Genomic DNA, 10987 nt, shown 5'->3' with positions numbered 1-10987 from the left:
ATTAGTCTTGCCATTCTCCTCTGAATTTTATATCCATTGTGTAGTACGGTAACCAGAACTGAACTGCGTAATCCAAGTGAGGTCTCAGAAGCGCAAGATATAGTCTTAGGATAACCCCTTCTAGTCTTGTAACTAACACTCCTTTGTTTGAACCCAAGTACTTTGTTATCCTTGTTTCGAGCAAATACAGATTGTTGACTTAGTTTAAGATTCCTACTTATCATTACAGATTCCTAGTTATCATTACTAATTCCAACTTATCATTACAGATTCCTAGTTGTCATTACTAATTCCAACTTATCATTACAGATTCATAGTTGTCATTACTAATTCCAACTTATCATTACAGATCCCTAGTTGTCATTACTAATTCCAACTTATCATTAACGGACATTCCCCTCCATAAAGTCCGTTAAATAGAGGAGTCACTGCATTATTGAAAATATAAACTGGCGAGTTATGAAGACAAACACAGGACAATATAATCAGTAACTTACCCTGTATATATCACGTTACCAAATGATATACGAGTTTTCACTTTACAGAGACTCGTAAGAAAGAATAAAGCCAAGAAGCAACACATGGGTCCACTCTCACCAAAAACGTTTCAAAAGCTACAAGTGAACTATGCAATCTGAAAAAAAAAACTGAACGAAGAATCTGAAACCCTTCGATATGACAAATCCCATTCTTCTCATTCTCACATCCATCGTACCCATGTGTTTGAGAAGTTATCGTTGAGAGTAAATAACTGCCACGTAACTATTCCCAGCACCCAGACCCCTTAGGCTTAGACTCTCTGGTCGCACCGAGTCAAGAATGTCCTAGTTGCTAAGATGATTCAAACAATTTAAAACCAATTACCAGCTTTTATCACTCTGTTGTCCCTGCCGTTCCAAGAGGAGTCAACACGTCAAGCAGAACGACTGAATGATTCTTAAAGAAGCTCCAGGCAAAGAATAAATTGACTTTACAAGGGAATATTCATGCCAGGTTTGATCAATTCTGGCTCAGCGGTTCCTAAACAACAAAAGAAAAATAGAGGGAGGAGGTAGAGAGGAGTAATGGAGGAGGAAGAGAAGAGAGGGAGGGGGAAGAAGAGGAGAGAGGGAGGAGGAAGAGGAGAAAGGGAGGAGGGGGACCATCTTCTGAGCTAGTCTTGGGCCTCAACCAGTTAAGCATAACATTAAGGAAGGCGGTCGTAAGGGCGGTTGGTTAAATGTCGGGGGTAGGGAGGAGGAGGGAGGGGGGGGCGAGGCTGAGGAGGGGGGGGGGAGAGGCTGAGGAGGGGTAGAGAAGGGACAGGGAGAGACAGGGGCTGGGAGAGACAGAGAAGCAGCAAGGGCTAGGAAGGACCGGGGACTGACAAGAGGTGGGTGGGGGAGCGGGCGAGAAAGAGACAAGAGCAGGTTGGAGTGGCAAAGCAAATCAGGGATAGAGTCAGGCCAAGGAGGGGGGAGGGACAGCAGGAGAGAGGGAAGGACCGGAGGAGAGAGGGGGTGACAGGAGGGGTTGGAGTCTGGACGGGGAGAGCAGCAGTGGGTGTTTGGGATATGGTCGGGGCCAGGGAGGATGGGAGGGGAGGGGCCAGGAGGGGGTAGCGGCAGGGGAGGGGCCAGGACGGGTAGCAGGCAGGAGGGGCCAGGACGGTAGCGGCAGGGGAGGGGAGGGGCCAGGACGGGTAGCGGCAGGGGAGGGGCCAGGACGGGTGGAGGCAGGGGGTATCAGGCTTGACAGGGATTAAGAGCCATCATCACATTAAGCGGCATTATTATAACGGTCAACCTCACGAGCACAGGTGAACGTCTTCCCACCACACCTGACTGGTAGCTGGGCCGCCCGGGGTGGTGGCTGTGGTAGCGGTGTGAAGGAGGGTGTGGTCTGTGGTGGTGGTGTGGAGGAGGGTGTGGTCTGTGGTGGTGATGTGGAAGAGGGTGTGGTCTGTGGTGGTGGTGTGGAGGAGGGTGTGGTCTGTGGTGGTGATGTGGAGGAGGGTGTGGTCTGTGGTAGTGGTGTGGAGGAGAGTGTGGTAATGGTGTGAGGGAGGGTGTGGTAATGGTGTGAGAGGGTGTGGTGGTGGGTTGGGGAGGGTGTGGTAGTGGTGTGAGGGTGGGTGTGGTAGTGGTGTGTATAAGTTAAGGGTGTGGCAGTAGTATGTATAAGGTGAGGGTGTGGTAACAGTATGTATTAATGAGAGAGAGAGAGAGAGAGAGAGAGACACCTGTAGTATCTTAGCACCTGCACCCGACAGCACAATTGGTATGCAAATCTCGTCTGAAGATGATACCTGACGACCACAATCAACATATTAACCAAGTCTTCAGCGGAAAGGGCAGGAGGAGGGGAGGGGACAGAGGGCAAGAATGCATTGTTTTTAGGGGGAACATTTAACACACGGCACAAAGGAACACTTCTAATAAACCCAACACACCAGAATGTGAAAATGTTCCCAAGATATATTCCGTGGTCTTGTGTGAATGTGAGTCTACTGTCACTCCCCTCACCTCCCTCCCAAGGTCAAGGTGGATATCAGGACTAGTTCTGTTTCAACCGGGCGTATATAGCAGTTACCCAACCCAGCTACCATTCAAATGACCATTCAATCATCCAGACAGCCAGCAAACCAATCAAACACTCAGCTAGTAACTAACCAACTAGCCAACCAGCCACAAAATCAAGCAGGTGACCAGCCAGGTGGATACGGGCTACCTAACAAGCCGGCCATACTGTACAGTGAACGAACCATCCATACAACCATCCATCCACCTAACCTGCCAGACATCCAGCCACCCTGCCAGACATCCAGCCACCCTGCCAGCCATTCTACCAAATCTACCAAACATCCAGCCACCCTGCCATCCAGCCACCCTGCCAGACATCCAGCCACCCTGCCAGACATCCAACCACCCTCCCAGACATCCAACCACCTCCCAGACATCCATGCCAGACATCCAACCACCCCTGCCAGACATCCAACCACCCTGCCAGACATTCAACCACCCTGCCAGACATCCAGCCACCCTGCCAGACATCCAGCCACCCTGCCAGACATCCAGCCACCCTGGGGAGACGCCGCCACAGACCCTAACTCTAGACCTGGGCGACTCCATAAATTTACACATGAAGACATGTTGCCTAAGGACCAACTTCTTCCTTACCAAACCGTGGACCGGAGGCTAGGGAGGGAGGTGAGGGGCAGGAGGGGAGGTGAGGGGCAGCGGGGCAGGAGGGGGAGGTGAGGGGCAGGAGGGGGAGGTGAGGGCAGGAGGGAGAGGTAAGGGACATGGGAGAGAGGAGGGGGTGAGGGGCAGGAGGGGGAGGTAAGGGGCAGGAGGAAAAGGTAAGGGACATTGGGGAGAGGAGAGAGAGGGGAGGGGAGGTGAGGGCAGGAGGGGGAGGCGAGGGGAGGAGAGGTAGGGACATGGAGAGAGGAGGGGGTGAGGGGGCAGGAGGGAAAGGTAAGGGACATGGGGGAGAGAGAGAGAGAGGAGGGGAGGTGAGGGGCAGGAGGGGGAGGCGAGGGGCAGGAGGGGTAAGCGACATGGGAGAGAGGAGAGAGATGAGGGGGGAGGTGAGGGGCAGGAGGGGGGAGGTGAGGGGCAGAATGGGAGGAGGAAGGTGAGAGGGAGAGAAGAGGTAGAATGGAAGAGAGGAAGGAAGAGGGGAAGGAGGGGGAAGAGGGAGAGGAGGAAGAAAGGGAAGAGGGAAAGAGAGGAGGAAGGAAGGAAGAGCAGGAGAGGGGGGGGGAGGAAGAAGAGGGAGGAATAAGGAAAGGAGGAGGAGGGTGAGAGGGAGAAGGGAGGGGAAGATCCGACTCAAGATCATCATGTATACCAGAGTGAGGAGCCGTAGATCAGGAGATATTGACTGTGTGACAAGAATGTTGACGTCTGGGCTAATGGACACCACTATAAGAGCCTTGACCGGACATTCGCTAAGCATTAAGTTAAATTTCCCCCTTAACCAGATGTTAGAGATGTGAGCGAGGCAAACATAGAGCTAACGACGCAGCTAATAAATATAACGTGTGGGACGGTCGTGAGGGGCAGCGATGACCCCGGGAGAAAGTAAGAGGGGCGATAGTGACCCTGTGTTGTCGTGTGGAGGATGTTATCGAACCTTTGTAAAGCGACAGTGGACGAACCTGTGTGGTGGAGGGAGCTAGTGGAGTATTTGAGGTGGAGATGATGGAGGGTGACACTGGTGGACCCTAAGTTGTTGTTGGAGGGTGACACTGGTGGTAGGAGGAGGAGGAGGGGGGGGAGCAGTACCAGAGGGGCCAGACAACTCATTTGTCAGGATCACCAGCAGTCATCCTCGGGGCTCATCCTGTGTGTTTATCATGGTGATCCAGAGAGCCCCCATAGTGGACTCCAGCACACCCAACCAGGGACACCTTAAACAAGGTCCAAACGATACATACGACGGTTAAAAAACTACTAATAATAATAATAATAATATTATTATTATTAATAACAATAATAATAATAATGAGGCTGAAAGAGGGGGAAGGACAGAAGAAGTAAGGAATTATGTGAGGAAGAACGAACACTAACACATCACCGCTAAAAATTTATAAAACAGTTATAACGAGTAAATGATATGAACGAAAAACAAGAGTAAAATTGAAAAGGAGACTAAAGAACAACGAACGGTGGAGTATGGAGTCACTGTCGGGAGCAGAACCTGAGATCGGTAAGAACCTCGGGGTTTATATTTTGCATCACATATTCATCATGGCAAAACGGATCAACTGAAGAATAGGCAACTCAGTTTAATTGGCGTGAAGATTAAACACCCTCACGTTAATCTAACCAAAACCTTCCAGATAGCGTTAGGGTGTTTAATCACGTGAAATCCCAACCATCTTCTATAGTTGGACTATTTTTAAAACCCAAAGGTCAGAAGGCACGGTCATAGATTAAAAAAGCACCACCAGCTGTGAGCAACGCCTCTCTCGAATGCAACCATTTCTTCTATTCCTGAACGTCCGTCTGATACTTAGTCTCACGTAATTACCCTTTACATTACTGTGTGTCAATAGGTCAATAGGAGGGCCATTAATGATGCCATGCAGATGTACAGGTCACACCACACTATCCTTTCCCGACAGACTAACATAAACACATAAACCCTGTTCTTGTGTGTATATATATATATATATATATATATACACTGCCCGAAAAATTTTTTATTCCTCACACACACACGCTTCCTGCCAAGGTCATGTCAGAGCGGCGGCGTTCTCAGGAGTGTGCCGAGGGGCTGGTGAGGAAGGAGTTGCGTGAGGGGCGTCGCTCCCCCTCCTCATCACAACCATAACACGGAAGAGAGGAAAACTTAACCTTAACTTCACTGACTCTAAGACCTACATCCGCTTGCTTGTAATAAAGGCTAAAACGTGAAAAAAAAATTAACGTGAGGAATTCCAGTCATTACAAGCTGATTTAATTGTTTTCATACCCTCAAGGGAAAGGGAACTCGCCCTCTGCTTTCCTCCATCTACAAGACTTGTGTTTCTGAGTAGGTTTTACCTCTGAAAGATGGCGGCTGAACCATCACTAACAAGCACGAGGGTTCAGTTCGCTTTTATCCCACAAGTCCAGTAAGGCGTAATACAGGAACCAGTAAATACGAGATGATAATTATGTACTTTCGCAAGGACAAGACTTAAAGGTCACTGAGGTCAGCCAATTCTGCCATTTTCACATTCGTTACATGACCTTAACCAGCACCGACACACAAAACAATCACTGGTTTTGGCCGGATGTTTGTTCTAGTGTCACCATGCCAGATAAAGTGTGCTCCTCGGTTACAAGTACCTACACTCAGGATCTCTATTGTTTAAGTATTGTTCCAGAAACTTGTTATTACTCGGCTTTAGGCATGATATTGGTCACGGTTATGTTGCGTTGATGTAACACTAAATATTAAAAAAAAAAAGTCTTAAATCATATTTTTTGCGATTACTTTTATTAAAAAAATATAATTATGGTATATATGTATCTAATGATGTTACTTAGATTAACCGTAAAAGTAACTGAGTTTATCTTAGAATAAAAATAATTTCCTTAAAACACGAAAATTAAACAGATAAATACTGTTAAGTTTATACATCTTAATAAAGACTGTTTGTTAATATTGTTATGCAACACACACAGACTCATCTAATACGTCTACAACACCTCCTCCTCAACGATGACACGGACCAGAACAGAACAACTCACGTCACTGTAAGAGTCTAACCAGTAAGGGAACTTTTCAGTCTACATCTCTCCCTACCAACATGAACCTATACTAATGTTCTACTATGACTTCCCCAATAATATGACAAGCCAGTTCATGACCTCAATCACCCTGTGTGTGTTTCCCCGAAGGACGAACATTTCACCAAATTTATTGTTCCACTAAGTCCCCGATATATTTATTTATGATGAAGGCGGGACCTGTGGTGGGTGGCAGATCCATTTTAACACACACACACACACACACACACACACACACACACACACACACACAGGGTAGCGCATTGGAAATCTAATTTAGTCATACAAATGTCTGCATAAACATCACATTAACATTCTACTTACCTGCCTCCACCTCTCAACATAACACAACAACCAAATCAAAACTTTTAACACATATTCCCTTTATTAATACGCAAACAACAAGATGTATAATTACGTGTACCAGCTTACACAACAACACTGGTCACAGTCATAGCAATATAAGAACATCTGGACAAAACACCATACGTCAGGACTCTAACAACACGAATGACAACTTCAAAACTGTGACCAAACAATGACATCATCAAGACTGTGACAACAATAACAACAGCAGCACAGTGAAAACTCAATAACAACAAGACAGTGCCAACAAAAACATCAAGACTCTGACAACAATAACATCAAGACTGTGAACAACGCGAATGACAACACAATAACAACACCAAGAGTGTAACAACAATGCGAAGAGAAACCTTAAAGAAACAAATGTTGTGAGAAAACCAGCGAGATGAGCCTCCGACGACACGTGGCAGCCCTCCTCCCTCTTCTGCCCTCTGGAACCTCTCACTCGGTCCCTCCCTCCCTCACCCCCATCCCTCCTCCCTCTTCTGTCCTCTCAAACCTCACTCCGTCCGTCCCTCACTCCCATCCCTACTCACTCCGTCACTCCCACCCTTCCAACCCACCTTCCCTCCCTCATCCATCTTCCCCTCCTAACCTTACTAAACCTCACATCCCTCCCAAGCAACCCCTTTCCCAACCCCCTCCCTAGGCCAACATGTGTCCGCAGGAAAATATTGACCGCCCCGACACGGCCCCCAAATCGATCTTGTTTCTCCTGGGGACCAAATTCCCAAAGGTCCGCACGTTATATATTTCCCGTAACTGGAGGTAGGTAGGTAGGTGTGTGTGTGTGTGTGTGTGTGTGTGTGTGTGTGTGTGTGTGTCTAACTGAAGCTACGACATGCAGAAAGTAATCAAAACAACGTCATAACTGCACAAAGACTGTCGTAACTAGATAGGAGGCATTCTCACCTCGGCTGTTAAGGGAGAAGTGCTAAAAGTTATGGATCTTTGAGGACATGGGACCAAGATCGGTATTAACAAAATTCATTATATAATAACGCATTATTGGACGTTATTTTTGTGTTTTATATTATGAGTGAGGCAGTCAAGTGAATCCATACATAACCAGTCACGAGGAAAATTCAACGTAAGAACCTCGGTGTGATTCCGACCTCAGGCTTGTTATCCTATTACTGTAGACTCAACTCTTACTGAATCCACTGTCGCCCCCATGTACAGTATGGTCACGCCGGGTCACACTCAACCTCATAGTATTGATAATAATGAAACAGTGTACAGTACAATAATAAGGCGGAAAAATACAGATACAAAGTGAACATGCATAAATATTTGTTCTAAGTGGGAATTATAGAACCCATCTAGAGAAGAGTCGCAATGCCACATCGACGCCATTTCGGTAACCAGCCAACAGTTGGAGGAAACGTGGTAGATCACCTGAAGATCAGACATCCCAGCTTGTTTCATCTAATTCTAATGATTTAAATACCTTAACCTAACCTCACCCAACCTTACCATGTAGCGCTTAGTTATTTAATTATCAGGTGAAATAAGCTGGGGTGACTAATCTTCGAGTGATCCAACATAGTATACAGTAGGTTACCAACCAACCTTCGAGAATCCAATCTGTTCAAGTCCACTGAGATTGCACATCAATGATACACCCGCTGAGACTTCATATAGTTGGGATGGAAGTGGTTTTTGTCTGAGCGTGATCTGAACTGTATGTCGTGTCATCTGTATGTGGCGGAATCATCACGTTCATTGGTGTTAAAGTCTAGACTCTAAGAGAAAGATTGTGTACTACCCATCGTCGTGTCGCGTCCTGAAGTTTGTGAACCCTCTGTGGACTCGACTGCAGCGGGGAACATTGTTTGTGATGGTGTGTCTTGGTAAGGCGAGATGGTTTCCATGTAAAGTTTTCTTGTTAAGTGTCCTGGTTTCTGATGGGTATCCTCACTACAGTCTGGGGGCTTCGTGTGGTACAGCTCTGTGTGTGTGTGTGTGTGTGTGTGAGAGAGAGAGAGAGAGAGAGAGAGAGAGAGAGAGAGAGAGAGAGAGAGAGAGTAATTTATTAGGATGCTAAAATTGGTTGTGTTGCGGATAAAACTGTAGCGGCATTTATATTCTTTGTTGCCGTTATACAGTGTCGGTGTGTAGTGTAGTGCAATGCAGTATAAACAAACCACTAAGGAAAGCGACCACCCCTATTACAAGGTGTATGAATCAGTTTACCATTACATGTATGGAAAAACAGTCGTAACAATAAATTAAAACTAAAAAGAAAATATATACCTGTATATCACTTACATTACTGCGTGTTTCAATCCTTCCTGTCCCAAGGGTGTCGGGTCACCTTGTACAGAAATACCGTAGGTTGGTAAGTGTCAGCAAGTCGTGTGATATGAAGCGTATACGGTACCGATCTATATTTCTTTTTTTTTAAACCTTATTCTACTAAACCCTTGACGCCTCACTCTCCAGCCAATAACACCAGATTTTCACCCTAATCGACCCAACATGTTCGCCTTTATTCACTCCACCAAATAAATATCCCAATTTTCATTCAAACACCTGACTCATCAACCTTGTCAAACACTCAGGGTTTTTTTTCCCCGACTGGACAAACACGACTGATTTTCAATTTATCAGGTAAACACTCTCGTCTTTTGACTTCCTCGTGTGAAATACTATACAGTACTATGACAGGCCCGAGTTGTGTACCATACCCTCGCCACGCATCCCTCTGCCGTGATGAAGGACCTCCCAACACACCGAGTAGAACACATGTAAATATATATATACATACAGAATTTACCTTAACTACTGTACTGACATCTCACTAACCGTAAACCCTCTAAGTGATGTGATTATTTGCTGTATTTACTGAGGGACCCAAAAATTAGACGGAGGGGGGGGGGGTGGAGGGGGTGGAGGACCCTCTTGTGAAAATAGAAACTGGATAGATAAAAACTATTCATTACAGGGTTGGAGTTGGTTGAATGGTTCCAAGTTGACCTTTACGTAGACTTGCCATAGGGTGTGTTTTTGTTTGGGCTAGAAGGGGAGGGTGGGAGGTGTGTGGGACTGTTTGTTTATATAGTGTGGCTGAGGATGTTATGGTTTGGCCGGTGTTAGTCATACTTAAGATACTGTTAATCATCCCAACGGTGCTCTCCCTTCAGAAGGTTTATCTTGTGGTCCAGTGACTATTATTGTCTTTTTGTTTCATATGGATGAACTTACTGCTATAGGTCTCTCAGCTTAAGTTACCCAACATGGCTGCCACAAACTAGAATAGGAGAAGACTTAAAATTTGGTTCGAAACTTCTGGTCCAAATTTTGTTGAATCGGAGTCGGAATATTTCACTAACATTTTCAAATGTCCCTAATGTTAACATATAACATCTGAAATATATAATCAGCTATGTAGTCTGTTGCGGGTTTTATGTGCGTGTCTTACCATAGAATTTATCTAAGTACAGTACAGTTGCGGAAATGTGTTCCTCGCCAACGATCTAATCTTAACGAAACAAGTTCACTCAATCCATGACAGTCAAAGTGTATATTTTCTAACAGGACGGTGTTTTATGCCTGAAGTACAGTATGTTTCTGGGGGGTGGGGGGGTGGGGGGGAATGGTGGGTTAGGATGATTTTTCATCTTTGAAATTTTTCCTAATTTTAAAGACACAGGATACCTTATATTTTATTTTAAGCGGATCTAAGTCTTGGGTTTATAAGGATATTTTTGTAGGGTGTGTACCGTTATTTGCTTCCTTAATGGTACGATTGTTAATTGTTCTCGTACTTACATATAGTGAACGACGTATATTATAGAAGTCTCAGTGCAACTTTGACGTCATCATAACTTTCGTCTGAGTGTGTGTTAATGAGCTTGCTTGCTTGATGCACTTTCACATCTCCAGTTAAGAAGAAAGTTTAAAAGAAGAATCTTGATTGGGAATTGCTAGTGGGTATAACCGACAGAGCCAGCTATGGCAGGGACAATTAATAGCCAGCGTGGACCAGAGGGCTAACTTACTGAGACAGGCGTGTGGTGCAACACAAATGTGCCCTCACTCCAAGAGACTTAGTAACTGTTTTATCTCATATGGGGTCGATGCTAAGTCATTTTGGGAGGGAGCGAAATTTTGACCCCGACTGTACATGGATAGATCTGTGGCTTGACTGACTCAGCTAGGGGAGGTACTTTTGTATGAGGATAATTAGGTGATAAAATGTTGGATAAGTTACGTCTGTGAAGGGACGTCAGGGGCCGTTTCACTCACGCTATCCGGGATCACGTTAAAAAGGGACAGCAGGTGGCATTGGTATCACTGTAAACATGTGTAGGAAGGGGAGGGGAGGGGGGTCATAACTCAAGAACGGAGAG

This window comes from Homarus americanus, unplaced genomic scaffold (genome assembly GCF_018991925.1).
Source record: "Homarus americanus isolate GMGI-L3 unplaced genomic scaffold, GMGI_Hamer_2.0 scaffold28, whole genome shotgun sequence".
Taxonomy (NCBI): domain Eukaryota; kingdom Metazoa; phylum Arthropoda; class Malacostraca; order Decapoda; family Nephropidae; genus Homarus; species Homarus americanus.
This window is presented reverse-complemented; position numbering follows the sequence as displayed.